Consider the following 15675-nt stretch of genomic DNA (forward strand, 5'->3'; position numbering starts at 1 on the left):
TGTAGTAAAGGGTTTGTCTCTGTCTCTGTCTCTGTTCATCCCTGTAGTAAAGGTTTTGTCTCTGTCTCTGTTTCTGTCTCTGTCTCTGTTTCTCCCTGTAGTAAAGGGTTTGTCTCTGTCTCTGTCTCTCCCTGTAGTAAAGGGTTTGTCTCTGTCTCTGTCTCTGTTCCTCCCTGTAGTAAAGGTTTTGTCTCTGTTTCTGTCTCTGTCTCTGTTTTGTCCCTGTAGTAAAGGGTTTGTCTCTGTTTCTCCGAGTAGCTCCTAGATGGAGAGAAGGGGGGAAAGAGACAAATTCAATAATTGTGCAACATTTCAAAATGCATCACATGAAAAAACAATAAGCTACTTTTGTGGTTTTGGCTTCATGTTTCCTTTTCCTCAGTGATTATCCCCAAGTGAATTTGCCTATGTGATTGCCCTATTTGTACACAAAAAATATGTAAGAAAATACATCTATTGAACAAAATAAATCCGCACTTCTGGAGCCCAATTTTGACAGTAACATTATATAGCAACAATAAGGTTATTGTCAAACCCCAACATTAATCAATGGTTTAGGTATTGAACATTCAAATATATTTATTTTAATTTATTTATTTATTTCTGCTTGGACATGTAATAAATACATACAATATAAAACAACTAGAGTTGAGAGTACTGGTATATCCAGAGATCAAACGGCTAAAAAGATGAACCCGTTTTTTTATTTGCTGGAGGAGAGAATTGCATTAAATCGATTAATTTCCAATGATTTACTGACTGTAAAGTGAAGGGTGCTGCTAGTGACAGTATAGTGACAGTATAGTGACAGCATAGTGACAGTATAGTGACAGCATAGTGACAGTATAGTGACAGTATAGTGACAGTATAGTGACAGTATAGTGACAGTATAGTGACAGCATAGTGACAGTATAGTGACAGTATATTGTAGAAAGTAGTCTAAACACTGTAAAGTGAAGGGTGCTGATAGTGACAGTATAGTGACAGTATAGTGACAGCATAGTGACAGCATAGTGACAGTATAGTGACAGTATAGTGACAGTATAGTGACAGCATAGTGACAGCATAGTGACAGCATAGTGACAGCATAGTGACAGCATAGTGACAGTATATTGTAGAAAGTAGTCTAAACACTGTAAAGTGAAGGGTGCTGCTAGTGACAGTATAGTGACAGTATAGTGACAGCATAGTGACAGTATAGTGACAGCATAGTGACAGTATAGTGACAGCATAGTGACAGTATAGTGACAGTATAGTGACAGCATAGTGACAGCATAGTGACAGTATAGTGACAGTATAGTGACAGTATAGTGACAGCATAGTGACAGCATAGTGACAGCATAGTGACAGCATAGTGACAGCATAGTGACAGTATATTGTAGAAAGTAGTCTAAACACTGTAAAGTGAAGGGTGCTGCTAGTGACAGTATAGTGACAGTATAGTGACAGCATAGTGACAGTATAGTGACAGTATAGTGACAGCATAGTGACAGTATAGTGACAGTATAGTGACAGCATAGTGACAGCATAGTGACAGTATATTGTAGAAAGTAGTCTAAACACTGTAAAGTGAAGGGTGCTGATAGTGACAGTATAGTGACAGTATAGTGACAGCATAGTGACAGTATGGTGACAGCATAGTGACAGCATAGTGACAGCATAGTGACAGTATAGTGACAGTATAGTGACAGCATAGTGACAGTATAGTGACAGTAGTGACAGCATAGTGACAGTATGGTGACAGCATAGTAACAGCATAGTGACAGCATAGTGATAGCATAGTGACAGTATAGTGACAGCATAGTGACAGTATAGTGACAGTAGTGACAGCATAGTGACAGTATAGTGACAGCATAGTGACAGTAGTGACAGCATAGTGACAGTATAGTGACAGCATAGTGACAGTATGGTGACAGCATAGTGACAGTATAGTGACAGTATAGTGACAGCATGGTGACAATAGTGACAGTATAGTGACAGCATAGTGACAGTATGGTGACAGCATAGTGACAGCATAGTGACAGCATAGTGACAGTATAGTGACAGCATAGTGACAATAGTGACAGTATAGTGACAGCATAGTGACAGTATGGTGACAGCATAGTGACAGTATAGTGACAGCATAGTGACAGTATAGTGACAGTAGTGACAGCATAGTGACAGTATAGTGACAGCGTAGTGACAGCATAGTGACAGTATAGTGACAGCATAGTGACAGTATAGTGACAGCATAGTGACAGCATGGTGACAGCATAGTGACAGCATAGTGACAGCATAGTGACAGCATAGTGACAGTAGAGTGTAGAAAGTCAACACTCCACAGCAAAGACAAGCACAGAGTGGAGAATGAAGGCAGGGTTTATTTGGGGTGTTGGTATTTATGTGTGTGTGGTTGTGGTTGTGTGGTTGTGTGTGTGTGGTTGTGTGTGTGTGTGTGTGTGTGGTTGTGTGTGTGGTTGTGTGTGTGGTTGTCCGTGGTTGAGTATGTGGTTGTGTGTGTGGTTGTGTGTGTGGTTGTGTGTGTGGTTGTGTGTATGGTTGTCTGTGGATGTGTGTGTGGTTGTGTTTGTGTGGTTGTGTGTGCGTCTGGTGTCCGAGAGATCACACAGTTTGGCACCTCTATAAATCTCCAGCAGCCAATTACACAGAGAACACCCGCGCACACACTCACGCTCACACACACTCACGCTCACACACACTCACACACCTCACGCGCACTCGCTCACACATACTCACACACCTCACGCGCACTCGCTCACACACACTCACGCTCTCACACACACACACACACACACACCTCTGATGTAGCTCTGTCTATTGATCTGGGTTACAATAAGCTCTGTTAAAGCACCGAGGCTGTGAGGTTTAAAAATATCTTTATCTGAAATATCTCAACTCAAGACAATTTACCTTCGCAGATATCACATTCACGGACAAAACGCTGCGGAAGCCCACTGAAGCGTAATTTACCTTTTAAAAGTCAAGTGTGTTTGACGACTTCATGTCCACATCCTTGTATAAATCACAGTAATAATAACAACGTTCTATATTTTAACAATGTTCTTTATTATTGTTTAAAAACGTTCTCTGTACAAAGTGTGTACCAAAAGATTTCTTTACATGGTCAGGACACTGTACCGCAGTTCTTCACAAGTGATAATATCCCGAAATTGTTCACGGAAATCCAACTATAGACCTCAGCAAAACTAAACACCTTCCTTTGTAAAATAGACTGAGTGATAAAACGATAAACTTCATTATAAACTTATCGCGAGATCAAATCTATTCTCCTTTTTTAAATTAAATTTTTTTTTTTATAAAACATTACCTAAAGGATAGTTTATAGGATGACTTCATCGTTAAGGGATTTTACTTGGAAGATTAAAGCTCTGGTATTTTGCCCGGTTGGGAATAGGATTACATTAAATCTAAAACATGATAGTTTCTTTGATCAATAGTCAGCCATTTTAATCCTGGACTGTAAAAGTATTTCAGTTGTATTTTGGGGTGTCTTATCAAGACACAAAGGAGATTGTGAATAACTAATCTGGTATACTGCTTATCTGTTACTCCAGATATTGGTTTAGTTTATTGATCCTGTTTATTGATCCTGTTTATTGATCCTGTTTATTGATCTGTTATTTGGAAACCCATTTTACGAGTGTTGCTAACGGAACACAGCTCATCTGAACATCTCTCCCTGTTAGATTGAGTCAAACTCACAGACACAGACAGACACAGACAGACAGACACAGACAGACACAGACAGACAGACACAGACAGACAGACACAGACAGACACAGACAGACAGACACAGACAGACAGACACAGACAGACACAGACAGACACAGACAGACACAGACAGACGCACACACAGCTTCAGGGCTGAGGTAACTGCTGCTAATTTTAAAAAATCCTCCAGAGTGGAAAGAAGACGTGCCCAGAAAAGTAAAGCTTCACTTCAACTTGGGCCAAATGCACCCTATTCCCTATTTAGTGCACTACTGTTGACCAGGGCCCATAGGGTAGTAGTGCGCTATATAGGGAATAGGGTGCATTTAGGATGCAGCCTTTATTTAGTATTATTTATAGAACCTTTATTTCAAAAGACATATTCACACCTCTTATCTAAATGTGCCCTTTATAATACAATATAAATACATTATACACAAGATATATACAAACCGGGTGTACAGAACATTAAGGACACCTACTCTTTCCATGACAGACTGACCAGGTGAAAGCTATGATCCCTTATTGATGTCACTTGTTAAATCCACTTCAATCAGTGTAGATGAAGGGGGAGGAGACGGGTTAAAGAAGGATTTTTAAGCCTTGAGACAATTGAGACATGGCTGGTGTGTCTGTGCCATTCAGAAGGTGAATGGGCAAGACAAAAATATTTAAATTTCTTTGAATGGGGGTATGGTAGTAGGTGCCAGGTTTGTAATCAAGAACTACAACTCTGCTGGGTTTCCTGTGCGTATCAAGAATGACTCCATCACCCAACGTTCATCCAACTTACTTGACACAACTGTAGGAAGCATTGAAGTCAACATGGGCCAGTATCCATGAGGAACGCTTTCAACACCTTATAGAGTTCATACAGAGTTCATACCACATCAGATTGAGTTCTGAGGGCAAAAGGGGAGTGTTAGGAAGGTGTTCCTAATGTTTGGTTTACTCAGTGTTACACACACACACACACACACACACACACACACACACACACACACACACACACACACACACACATATATATATATATATATATACACATTAAATACAAAAACACTGTCTTGGGAAGCACAAATAAAACATCACAAATCACCCAGAAAAACAGTCACATTCCTCCACAAATAAGTCCCCAAATCAACACTCTAAATTGCCTGAGTGACACCAGAATATCAATATGAAATGTGTTGTGAACGTTCACATTAAAACTAAACACCCAGCCTACCAACTCAAACAGCCAACTGTTAGCCTGGGTTCCAGTCTGTTTAGCTATAATTCAGGTGCATTAAAACTAAACACCCGATCCTTCCAATTCAAACAGCCAACTGATAGCCTGGGTTCCAGTCTGTTTAGCTATAATTCAGGTGCATTAAAACTAAACACCCGATCCTTCCAATTCAAACAGCCAACTGATAGCCTGGGTTCCAGTCTGTTTAGCTATAATTCGAGTGCATTAAAACTAAAATCTGATTTTACTTAGCTGGGTGGAGACCCGAGGAACCTCAAGAATTAACCAATCCTGTGAAAGGGTTTAAACAACCCATGTGTCTATACTTCAACAGCAAAGTTAGATACGATAGAAGTTTAATAAAGTAGGGCCTTGTAAACAAAAAAAGAGGGAGTAAATGTAGAGATCTACGTGTCTATAGTGAAGTCCAGCCAACCCTTTGATACAGGATACAGTGATGAAGATCAAACTGTCGCCTGTAACAAAACGAAGGGCACTATGGTAGATGGCATCCAAGGATTTAATAAGAGTAGCAGCTGCACTTTGATAAACAATATCAACAACAGAGGAAAAAGGTTGAGACCTTGGACTTGGACTTGGACTTGGACTTGGACTTGAAAGGAGTGTGAAAACAATATTTTTTTTTCTCCTCCTCCAATGCTAGAATTGTATTCCATTCTTTTTCACCTGTTAATGAAGTGGGAAGGAAGAAAACGTTGTTTTTTCTGTAAAGGTGTCTGTCTACCAACGAGCCACAGCATGAAAGTGGCTGGTGGTATCAGTCTCCACAGACTGACGTGGTATTTCTGACGTAGTCCTAGGTCTTCTGGGTCCTATCCCATAAATCTTTTCGATGGGCTTGACAATTAGATCATCAATGACAACGCTGTCATTTAAGATATACACCAAAGAAAAGTTTGGACACCAACTCATTCCAGGGTGTTTTTCTTTATTTGTACTATTTTCTATATTGTAGAATAATAGTGAACACATATACACTATGAAATAACACAATATGGAATCATGTAGTAACCAAAAAAAGTGTTCAACAAATCAAAATATATTTTATATTTGAGATTCTTCAAAGTTGCCACCCTTTGCCTTGGTGACAGCTTTGCACACTCTTGGCATTCTCTCAACCAGCTTCATACAGTAGTCACCTGGAATGTATTTCAATTAACAGGTGTGCCTTGTTAAAAGTTCATTTGTGGAATTTCTTTCCTTCTTAATGCGTTTGAGCCAATCAGTTGTGTTGAGACAAGGTAGGGGGGTATACAGAAGATAGCCATATTTGGTAAAAGACCAAGTCCATATTATGGCAAGAACAGCTCAAATAAGCAAAGAGAAACGACAGTCCATTATTACTTTAAGACATGAAGGTCAGTCAATCCGGAAAATTTCATGAACTTTTAAAGTTTCTTCAAGTGCAGTCACAAAAACCACCCAGTACTAAGATGAAAACTGGCTCTCACGAGGACCGCCACAGGAAAGGAAGGAAGACCCAACTCTAAGTTCATTAGAGTTAACTGCACCTTAGCTTGCAGCCCAAATAAATGCTTCACAGAGTTCAAGTAACAGACCCATCTCAACATCAACTGTGAGGAGACAGCGTGAATCTTGCCTTCATGGTTGAATTTCTGTAAAGAAACCACCACTAAAGGACAGCAACAAGAAGAAGATATTTGCCCTTGGGACAAGAAACACGAGCAATGGACATTAGACCATTGGAAATCTGTCCTTTGGTCTCATGAGTCTAAATTTGAGATTTTTGCCACCAATCTCTGTGTCTTTGTGAGAAGCAGAGTAGGTGAATGGATGATCTCTGCATGTGTGGTTCCCACCATGAGGCATGGAGGAGGTGTGGTGGTGTGGGGGTGCTTTTCTGGAGACACTGTCAGTGATTTATTTAGAAGTCAAGGCACACTTAACCAGTATGGCTACCACAGCATTCTGCAGCGATATGCCATCCAATCTGGTTTCTGCTTAGTGGTATTATCATTTGTTTTTCAACAGGACAATGACCCTACACACCTGCAGGCCGTGTAAGGGCTATTTGACCAAGAAGGAGAGCGGATGGTGCTGCATCAGATGACCTGGCCTCCACAATCACCCGACCTCAACCCAATTGAGATGGTTTGGGATGAGTTAGACCGCAGAGTGAAGGAAAAGCAGCCAACAAGTGCTCAGCATATGTGGGAACTCCTTCAAGACTGTTGAAAAAGCATTCATCATGAAACTGGTTGAGAGAATGCCAAGAGTGTGCAAAGCTGTCGTCAAGGCAAATGGTGGCTACTTTTGAAGAATCTAAAATCTAAAATATATTTAAATTCGTTTAACAATTTTTTTGTTTACTACATGATTCCGTGTGTGTTATTTCATTGTTTTGATGTCTTCACTGTTATTCTACAATGTAGAAAATTGTAAAAATAAAGAAAAACCCTGGAATGAGTTGGTGTGTCCAAACTTTTTTTATATATTTGTGTTTGTTGATGGATTTTCTTCTACCAGATTTTATGAAGTTTTTGCGCTGAAGATAATTTAGCTAATTTCGCCAATTGAATACCATTCAAAAACCCTACAAAAGTTTTTTTTTTTATATGACAAGCCTACTTCATGGAAAAAGATGTGTCACTTTCATACAGTATTAAACCATAGTGGAACCATATATACTATCAAAAGTATGTGGACACCCCTTCAAATTAGTGGATTTCACTGTTTCAGCCACACCCGTTGCTGACAGGTGTATAAAATCGAGCACATAGCAATGCAATCTCCATCATTAAGCATTGTCAGTAGAATGACCTTACTGAAGAGCACAGTGAATTTCAACGTGGCACCATCATAGGATGCCATCTTTCCAACAAGTCAGTTCATCAAATTTTTGCCCTGCTAGAGCTTCCCCGGTCAACTGTAAGTGCTGTTATTGTGAAGTAGAAACGTCTAGGAGCAACAACGGCTCAGCTGCGAAGTGGTAGGCCACACAAGCTGATAGAACGGGACCGCCGAGTGCTGAAGAACGTAAAAAATCATCTGTCCTTTGTTGCAACACTTACTACTGAGTTCCAAACTGCATCTGGATGCAATGTCAGCACAATAACTGCTAGTCAGGAGCTTAATCACCCAACATCAGTGCCCGACCTCACTAATGCTCTTGTGGCTGAATGGAAGCAAGTCCCCACAGCAAGAGTGGAGGCTGTTAAAGCATCAAAGGAGGGGGCTCAAACTCCATATTAATGCCCATGATTTTGAAATGAGACGTTCCATGAGCACAGGTCCACATACTTTTGGTCATGTAGTGAAGCTAGATAAAAACACATTTTGGCAATGGACATTACCGTTGAAGGCTTCCACCATTTTGAAGAACCCAACTGGGTGGGACCAGAGAGGAAGAGAGGGACGACTCCACCCAAAGTCTGTCCACAACAATAAGACCACAGAGTGAGGATTTTTTGTTGTATGTTGTTCACGCATATCTGCCCTCTCATTGGCTAGAATAGTCGCTCCTGCTCACACCTTCTCCCTCACCTTCCATCTTTGAGGACACGTACAGTGCATTCGGCAAAGTATTCAGACCCCTTCACTTTTTACACATTTTGTTACGTTACAGCCTTATTCTAAAATGGATTAAATAAAACATTTTCCTCAGCAATCTACATGCAATACCCCATAATGACATCACAATACCCCATAATGACATCACAATACCCCATAATGACATCACAATACCCCATAATGACAACGCAAAAACAGGGGTTTTTAGAATTTTTTGCAAATGTATTAAAAATATAAAACAGAAATACCATACATAAGTATCAGGGAAGTGACAAAGAACCCGATGGTCACTCTGTGGAGATGGCAGAATCTTCCAGAAGGACAACCATCTCTGCAGCACTCCACCAATCAGGCCTTTATGATAGAGTGGCCAGATGGAAGCCATTCCTCAGTAAAAGGAACATGACAGCCCACTTGGAGTTTGACAAAAGGCACCTAAAGGACTCTCAGACCATGAGAAACAAGACTCTCTGGTCCCTTGAAACCAAGATTGAACTCTTTGGCCTGAATGCCAAGCGCCACGTCAGGACGTAACCTGCCACCATCCCTACGGTGTAGCATGGTGGTGGCAGCATCCCTACGGTGTAGCATGGTGGTGGCAGCATCCCTACGGTGAAGCATGGTGGTGGCAGCATCCCTATGGTGAAGCATGGTGATGGCAGCATCCCTATGGTGAAGCATGGTGGTGGCAGCATCATGCTGTGGGGATGTTTTTCAGCGGCAGGGACTAGGAGACTAGTCAGGATTGAGGGAAAGATGAACGGAGCAAAGTACAGAGATCCTTGATGAAAACCTGCTCCAGAGCACTTAGGACCTCAGACTGTGGTGAAGGTTCACCTTCCAACTGGACAACGACCCTAAGGACACAGCCGAGACAATGCAGGAGTGGCTTTGGGACATGTCTCTGAATGTCCTTGAGTGGGCCCAGCCAGAACCCGGACTTGATCCCGATCTAACATCTCTGGAGAAACCTGAAAATAGCTGTGCAGTGACTTCCCCATCCAACCTGACAGAGCTTGAGAAGATCTGCAGAGAAGAATGGGAGAAACTCCTCAAATACAGGTCTGCCAAGATGTCATACCCAAGAAGACTCCAGGCTGTAATCGCCGCCAAAGGTGCTTCAACAAAGTACTGAGTAAAGGGTCTGAATACTTATGTAAATGTGATAATTTATTTGTGTATTTTTTATACATTTGCTAAAATTTACATACACATGCACATACCCTCCCCCACACCCACACATGTATGCACCCTACACACACACAAACACACGCCCACATACCCACCCCCACCCCCCCCCCCCACAAACACGCACGTACACCCCCCCACCACACACACACACCCCAACCTCTACACACACACACCCAAACACACGCACGTACTCCCACACACACCCCCACTCACATACTCACCCCCCCCCCCCCAACACACACACACACCCCAACCTCTACACACACACACAAAAACACACGCACGTACTCCCACACACACCCCCACTCACATACTCACCCCCCCCCCCAACACACACACACACACCCCACCCGAACACACACACACACCCGAACACACGCACACACTCCCACACACATCCCCACTCACATACTCACCCCCCCCAACACACACACACACACCCCACCCTCCACACACACACACCCAAACACACGCACACACTCCCACACACACCACCACTCACATACTCACACCACCACTCACATACTCACCCCCCTAACACACACACACACATCTCATCACGACTCTCTCCAAGGACATCCTTTGTGTGTGTGAGGACAAACTCTGTTAGGAAAAAATAAGCTGTCTATCAGAATAACACAAGAGGCAATCACATTGTCCACGTTGTTACCGCGGTGAAAACAGAGGATTTCATCCACTTCACACAACTACATACCTCCTGTATATCAACGAAAAACAAATGAGTATTTAGACATTTAGGTTCAGGTCTAATTATTGACGTGAAAGATTCAATGATTAGACTACAAAAACATTGAATAACAAACTTTGATTCTATTTTCCGACCAGAACCTAATCATTTAAAATAACTGAATATACATAGTGATTATTACACAATTTATTAACATTGAACAAATTCAGCACATGGAAATAAATCTATTTTATACACACTAAACAAATGGTTCTATATCTTGCCAAATAAGGGTTCTTTGGCTTGTAACCATAGAGTCCCTTATTTTGTGCTATATAGAACCCTTTTTTGAAGGTTCTTTAAAGAACCGTGCTCATGAATACGGTTCTAAATAGAACCTTTAAGGTGCTATAAATAACTGTTTCCAAAAGGTTCTATAAAGAAAGATTAATAAAAGGTTCTACAAGGGCTGCGCTATGGTTACCACCCTTTGTGGGTGCTACATAGAACACTTTTTGAAGGTTCTCTATGGAACTTTTATGGAGAATGTTTTTTTTTTAAGAGCATTCCTAAATCTTTAAGGTTCTTTGTTGATCCAGTTTGAAGAACCATACAGGGTTTTATTCTTCTGGTTAGCCAGATTATTTTGTTAAAATTTCATAGGTGTTAAAATGTTGTAAAAAGTTTTAAAATGGAAGGGGAGGGGGTGTGAAATAAATGCAGCAGTACAATAGCTAAGAATTGATTAAATGTCTCCTGTTATTCTTTGTTCTTCACAAACAAAGGCTTTAATCAACATGCCTGATAAAAGGGATTTATAATTCTTCAGATCATTTTCAAGACAGTCTGTTCCAGCAGCTTTCTCACCAGACTACTGGTGGCAGACTACTGGTGGCAGACTACTGGTGGCAGACTACTGGTGGTAGACTACTGGTAGCAGACTACTGGTGGCAGACTACTGGTAGCAGACTACTGGTGGTAGACTACTGGTAGCAGACTACTGGTAGCAGACTACTGGTAGCAGACTACTGGTGGTAGACTACTGGTAGCAGACTACTGGTAGCAGACTACTGGTGGCAGACTACTGGTAGCAGACTGCTGGTAGCAGACTGCTGGTGGCAGGCTACTGGTGGCAGACTACTGGTGGCAGACTACTGGTAGCAGACAACTGGTAGCAGACTACTGGTAGCAGACTACTGGTAGCAGACTACTGGTGGCAGACTACTGGTAGCAGACTACTGGTGGTAGACTACTGGTGGCAGACTACTGGTGGCAGACTACTGGTGGCAGACTACTGGTGGTAGACTACTGGTGGTAGACTACTGGTAGCAGACTACTGGTAGCAGACTACTGGTAGCAGACTACTGGTGGTAGACTACTGGTAGCAGACTACTGGTGGTAGACTACTGGTAGCAGACTACTGGTGGTAGACTACTGGTAGCAGACTACTGGTGGCAGACTACTGGTGGCAGACTACTGGTAGCAGACTACTGGTAGCAGACTACTGGTGGCAGACTACTGGTAGCAGACTACTGGTAGCAGACTACTGGTGGTAGACTACTGGTAGCAGACTACTGGTGGCAGACTACTGGTAGCAGACTACTGGTGGCAGACTACTGGTAGCAGACTACTGGTGGCAGACTACTGGTGGCAGACTACTGGTGGCAGACTACTGGTAGCAGACTACTGGTAGCAGACTACTGGTGGCAGACTACTGGTAGCAGACTACTGGTAGCAGACTACTGGTGGCAGACTACTGGTGGCAGACTACTGGTGGCAGACTACTGGTGGCAGACTACTGGTAGCAGACTACTGGTGGTAGACTACTGGTAGCAGACTACTGGTGGCAGACTACTGGTAGCAGACTACTGGTGGCAGACTACTGGTGGCAGACTACTGGTAGCAGACTACTGGTGGTAGACTACTGGTGGTAGACTACTGGTGGCAGACTACTGGTGGCAGACTACTGGTAGCAGACTACTGGTGGCAGACTACTGGTGGCAGACTACTGGTGGCAGACTACTGGTGGCAGACTACTGGTAGCAGACTACTGGTAGCAGACTACTGGTAGCAGACTACTGGTGGCAGACTACTGGTGGCAGACTACTGGTGGCAGACTACTGGTAGCAGACTACTGGTAGCAGACTACTGGTAGCAGACTACTGGTAGCAGACTACTGGTGGCAGACTACTGGTAGCAGACTACTGGTAGCAGACTACTGGTAGCAGACTACTGGTGGCAGACTACTGGTAGCAGACTACTGGTGGTAGACTACTGGTGGTAGACTACTGGTAGCAGACTACTGGTAGCAGACTACTGGTGGTAGACTACTGGTAGCAGACTACTGGTGGCAGACTACTGGTGGCAGACTACTGGTAGCAGACTACTGGTGGCAGACTACTGGTAGCAGACTACTGGTGGCAGACTACTGGTAGCAGACTACTGGTGGTAGAGTACTGGTGGCAGACTACTGGTAGCAGACTACTGGTGGCAGACTACTGGTGGTAGACTACTGGTAGCAGACTACTGGTAGCAGACTACTGGTGGTAGACTACTGGTAGCAGACTACTGGTGGCAGACTACTGGTGGCAGACTACTGGTAGCAGACTACTGGTGGCAGACTACTGGTAGCAGACTACTGGTGGTAGACTACTGGTGGTAGACTACTGGTGGTAGACTCTTGAGACAACAGTTGCACCTCTACTTCATCCCAAATAGCTCCCTATTATCTCTATACAGTGGCTTGCGAAAGTATTCAACCCCTTGGCATTGTTCCTATTTTGTTGCCTTACAACCTGGAATGAAAATGGATTTTTTGGGGGGTTGTATCATTTGATTTAAACAACATGCCTACCACTTTGAAGATGCAAAATATGTTTACTTGTGAAACAAACAAGAAATAAGACAAAAAAATAGAAAACTTGAGCGTGCATAACTATTCACCCCCCAAAGTCAATACTTTGTAGAACCACCTTTTGCTGCAATTACAGCTGCAAGTCTCTTGGGGTATGTCTCTATAAGCTTGGCACATCTAGCCACTTGGATGTTTGCCCATTCTTTAAGGTAAAACTGCTCCAGCTCCTTCAAGTTGGATGGATTCTGCTGGTGTACAGAAATCTTTAAGTCATACCACCGATTCTCAATTGGATTAAGGTCTGGGCTTTGACTAGGCCATTCCAATACATTTAAATGTTTCCCCTTAAACCACTCGAGTGTTGCTTTAGCAGTATGCTTAGGGTCATTGTCCTGCTGGAAGGTGAACCTCTGTCCCAATCTCTGGAAGACTGAAACAGGTTTCCCACAAGAATTTCCCTGTATTTACTGCCATCCATCATTCCTTAAATTCTGACCAGTTTCCCAGTACCTGCCGATGAAAAACCTACCCACAGCATGATGCTGCCACCACCACGCTTCACTGTGGGGATGGTATTCTCGGTGTTGCTGAGAGGTGTAGAGTTTGCGCCAGACATAGCGTTTTCCTTGAAGCCAAAAAGCTTAATTTGAGTCTCATCTGACTGGTGGCAGAGTACCTTGTTCCATATGTTTGGGGAGTCTCCCACATTACCTTATGATGAACACCAAACGAGTTTGCGTATCTATTTTTTTAAGCAATGGCTTTTTTCTTGCCACTCTTCCGTAAAGCCCAGCTCTGTGGAGTGTATGGCTTAAAGTGGTCCTATGGACAGATACTCCAATCTCCGCTGTGGAGCTTTGCAGCTCCTTCAGGGTTATTTTTGGTCTCTTTGTTGCCTCTCTGATTAATGCCCGCCTGGCCTGGTCCGTGAGTTTTGGTGGGCGGCCCTCTCTTGGCAGGTTTGTTGTGGTGCCATATTCTTTCCATTTTTTAATAATGGATTTAATGGTGTTCTGTGGGATGTTCAAAGTTTTAGATATTTTTTTATAACCCAACCCTGATCTGTAATTCTCCACAACTTTGTCCCTGACCTGTTTGGAGAGCTCCTTGGTCTTTATGATCCCCTTGCTTAGTGGTGTTCAGACTCTAGGGCCTTTCAGAACAGGTGTCTATATACTGGGATCATGTGACAGATCATGTGACATTTAGATTGCACACAGGTGGACTATATTTAACTAATTATGTGACTTCTGAAGGTAATTGGTTGCACCAGATCTTATTTAGGACTTCATAGCATACACTTTTCTGTTTTTTTGTTTGTTTTTGAAACAAGTCCTTTTTTTTAAATTTCACTTCACCAATTTGGGCTATTTTGTGTTTGTCCATGACATGGAATCCAAATAAAAATCTATTTAAATTACAGGTTGTGAAGCAAAAAAATAGGAAAAACACCAATGGGGATGAAACCTTTTGCAAGGCACTGTAGTGCACTACTTTCGACAAGAGACCTATGTGGGTCCTGATCAACAGTAGTGTACTATATAGTGTTACGTTATGGGGGGTCAGTGTTGGGACATAAAACACACTATCCAGTATACACTTCCACACTCCAACCCCCAGGGGGCAGCAGCATTCTTGAAGCAGCCTGGTTGATGAGTGTTGAGCCTGGTTGATGAACACATCAGGTGTTGCTAATTAGGATGATGGTCAGTCAGTGTCCCAGCTGGAAAGTCGTGAGGCTGCTGGTTGGTTTGGTGGCCACGTTTTTTTTTATGTTTATTTTCGTCACCATCTGAACAACTAGTAATCCGCTTGGACTGGCCCGACCAAGAGGTCCTGAGCCGTTTCCTTGGGCACATGTGCATCCAACACGGTTCATTCAGGATACAGACCATGTAACTAGGCCTAGGAGCCCTAGACAACGAGAGTTCAACAATATCCGTAGGCTAGTTACGGGTTTGGAAACTCTAACGAATAGGGTGTCACTTCACACGCAGACTGAGAGATCAGAGACTTAGGTAGAGAGATGATTGCTGTTTGTCCATGTTGAGTGATGATTAGTTCTAGTACACTGGAATAAGAATGATCTACAGGCAGACATAGAGGGCTGTTTGACCTGTCCGGAGCTGGTGGTTTGGGGCAGCAGTATGTTTGACCTGTCCAAAGCTGGTGGGTTTTGGGGCAGCAGTATGTTTGACCTGTCCAGAGCTGGTGGGTTTTGGGGCAGCAGTATGTTTGACCTGTCCAGAGCTGGTGGTTTGTGGGGGCAGCAGTATGTTTGACCTGTCCAGAGCTGATGGTTTGTGGAGGCAGCAGTATGTTTGACTTGTCCAGAGCTGATGGTTTGTGGGGGCAGCAGTATGTTTTATCTGTCCAGAGCTGGTGGTTCGTGGGGACAGCAATATGTCTGACAGCGGCAGTGTAGCC

The 15675-nt window shown here is 43.0% G+C and overlaps 1 protein-coding gene across 2 annotated transcripts in view; it reads right to left on the reverse strand.

The window, feature by feature from the left end:
* Positions 1-14623: 14623 nt before the first annotated feature.
* LOC118965483 (low density lipoprotein receptor adapter protein 1-like) overlaps positions 14624-15675 on the reverse strand; it is a 109541-nt gene continuing 108489 nt past the window's right edge. For both annotated transcript variants that reach the window (XM_036984578.1, XM_036984577.1), the window contains one exon: positions 14624-15675. This exon is cut by the window's right edge and continues 573 nt beyond it. The gene's annotated coding sequence lies outside the window, so the exon portion shown is untranslated.

Source organism: Oncorhynchus mykiss, chromosome 8 (assembly GCF_013265735.2).
Source record: "Oncorhynchus mykiss isolate Arlee chromosome 8, USDA_OmykA_1.1, whole genome shotgun sequence".
In the NCBI taxonomy this organism is placed as follows: domain Eukaryota; kingdom Metazoa; phylum Chordata; class Actinopteri; order Salmoniformes; family Salmonidae; genus Oncorhynchus; species Oncorhynchus mykiss.